The sequence below is a fragment of the Arachis duranensis genome, chromosome 3 (genome assembly GCF_000817695.3).
Source record: "Arachis duranensis cultivar V14167 chromosome 3, aradu.V14167.gnm2.J7QH, whole genome shotgun sequence".
Lineage (NCBI taxonomy): Eukaryota > Viridiplantae > Streptophyta > Magnoliopsida > Fabales > Fabaceae > Arachis > Arachis duranensis.
The window spans coordinates 71,084,740-71,087,614 of record NC_029774.3 but is presented as its reverse complement, the minus strand read 5'-3'; positions in this window follow the sequence as shown (position 1 = coordinate 71,087,614).

Below are 2,875 nucleotides of genomic sequence, written 5' to 3'. Positions count from 1 at the left end.
TCCAAATATTTTTTCATGGTAAGATCTTTGGCTTGGTAGCTCCCTGTTATTTGTGATGTGACCACTTGTGAATCACTGTAAATGTTGAGTTTTTGAGCTCCGACCTCTTTAGCCAGCTTCAAACCAGCTAATAATGCTTCATATTCTGCCTGATTGTTTGAGGCCGGGAACCCAAATTTGAGGGAGAGCTCAACTTGGGTTCCTTGGTCGCTTTCTATTATTACGCCCGCACCGCTTCCAATTTTATTTGAAGAACCGTCCACATAAAGATTCCATTTTGTGGGGGTTTCTAGGGCATCTGTGAATTCTGCGATAAAATCGGCCAGATACTGTGACTTGATGGCCGTCCGAGCTTCATATTGGAGGTCGAACTCTGACAGCTCGACTGCCCATTGTAGAATTCTGCCTGCCAGATTTGTTTTCTACAATATTCCTTTTATGGGCTGGTTAGTTCGAACCTTAATAATGTGAGCCTGGAAGTACGGGCGGAGTCGTCGAGATGTTAGAATGAGGGTATAGGAAAATTTTTCTATTTTCTGGTAGTTCAGCTCGGATCCCTGTAGCGCTTTGCTGATGAAGTAGACGGGTTGTTGCCCATGTTCGTCTTCTCTGACTAGTGCTGAGGCTATTGCCTGGCTCCCTACTGCGAGATATAATATGAGTGGTTCTCCTTCTCGTGGTCGAGATAGGATAGGTGGCCGTCCTAAGAATTCCTTGAAGTTTTGGAAGGCTTGCTCACATTTTGTCATCCATTCGAACTGTTTTCCCTTTCTTAAAGTAGCATAGAAGGGGAGAGATCTTATTGCAGCTCCTGCTAAGAATCGGGATAGGGCGACCAACCTGGCGTTGAGTTGTTGTACTTCTTTGACACAGGTTGGGTCTTCATGTTGAGTATGGCTTGGCATTTTTCTGGGTTTGCTTCAATTCCCCTTTGTGTGAGCATGAAGCCTAAGAATTTGCCCGCTTCTACTGCGAAGGTGCATTTTGCGGGATTGAGCCGCATGTTGTGCTTCCTTATAGTGTAAAATACTTGAGTCAGGTCGGATAATAATGTATCTTCGCTTTGTGTCTTTATCAACATGTCGTCCACATAAACTTCCATGATTTTTCCGATGTGATCTAAGAAGACTTTATTCATTAGCCTTTGATAAGTAGCTCCCGCGTTCTTAAGACCGAAAGGCATTACGATGTAGCAGTAGTTTACTTTCGGTGTTAGGAACGAGGTCTTTTCTTGATCTGGTGGATACATGGGGATTTGATTGTATCCCGAGTATGCGTCCATAAACGAGAGATATTTGTACCCGGAGGAAGCATCTACTAAAGCGTCAATACTTGGGAGTGGGTATGGATCTTTTGGACAAGCCTTGTTGAGATCGGTGTAATCGGTGCACATTCGCCACTTCCCATTTGATTTTTTCACCAAGACAATGTTGGCTAGCCATAGCGGGTATTTGACTTCTCTTATGAATCCGGCTTCCAGTATTGCTTGTACTTGCTCATCCACAGCTTGGGATCACTTTGGCCCAAGTTTTCTTCGTCTCTGTTGCACCGGTCGAGATCCTGGATAAACTGCCAACTTATGACACATTAGCTTAGGGTCTATGCCTGGCATGTCTGCGACTTTCCATGCAAAGAGATCGGCATTATCTCGCAAGAATTTTATTAGTAATTCTTTTAAATCTCCTTTTAGGATTGTGCCGATATTGGTCATTTTTTCCGAGGTATCCCCAATCTGAATCTTTTCTATCTCGCCTTCTGGCTGGGGACAAAGTTCTTCTCGTCGGTGAACTCCGCCCAACTCGATTGTATGGAACTCTTCTCCTTTGCCTCTGAGGTTTAGGCTTTCGTTATAAGAGCGACGTGCCGTCTTTTGGTCTGCTTTTATCGTGGCTATCCCTTTTGGGGTTGGGAACTTCATACATAGGTGTGGGGTCGAGACTATTGCACCGAGTTGGTTGAGTGTTGTCCGTCTTATGAGAGCGTTGTAAGCTGAACTTACATCGACTACGATGTAGTCTATTTTGAGGGTCCTGGATTGGTCCCCTTTTCCAAAGGTTGTATGTAGTGGTATATATCCGAGTGGTCAAACTGGGGTATCTCCTAGCCCAAACAGGCTGTTTGGATATGCTTTAAGTTCTTTTTCTTCCAAGCCGAGCTTATCAAAGGCTGTTTTGAATAAGATGTCGGCAGAGCTCCCTTGGTCTATTAATAAGGTGCGGTGTAGGTTGGCGTTTGCCAATATGATGGTGATAACCATGGGATCATCGTGTCCTATGATGACGCCGGATGCGTCTTCTTTAGTGAATGTAATTTCCGGAATGTTGAGTGTTTTCTCCTCTCCTTCGACATGATATACTTCTTTGAGATATCTTTTGTGAGAGGATTTGGAGATCCCACCTGCTGTGAATCCGCCGTGTATCATGTGGACATGTCTTTCTGGTGTCCGAGGTGATCGTTCTGTTCGTTCGGTATCTTCATCCCTTCGTCTCTTTCTTTGATCATCATCTCGGGTGGCCAGGAATCGATCTAATTTTTCTTCTCTTACCAATTTTTCTATGATGTTTTTTAGGTCGAAGCATTCGTTTGTGGAGTGTCCTCGGACTGGATGGTATTTACAATATTCCTTTCGGTTTCCTCTTCCCGTTTTGCCTTTGAGTAGCCGTGCTGGGGGGATTTTTTCCGTATGGTAGACTTCTTTGTACATCTCGACCAGGGATGCCCTGAGAGGGGTGTAGTTATGGTATTTTTTTATTTTCTCCCCTTGTCGATCTTCTTTTCTTTTGGATTCCTTGTCTTTGTCTCGGTAGGAGGCCCCCAATTTTGAGGTTTCTCCTAACCAAGTCTTCTCCTCCATGTTGATATACTTTTCTGCCCG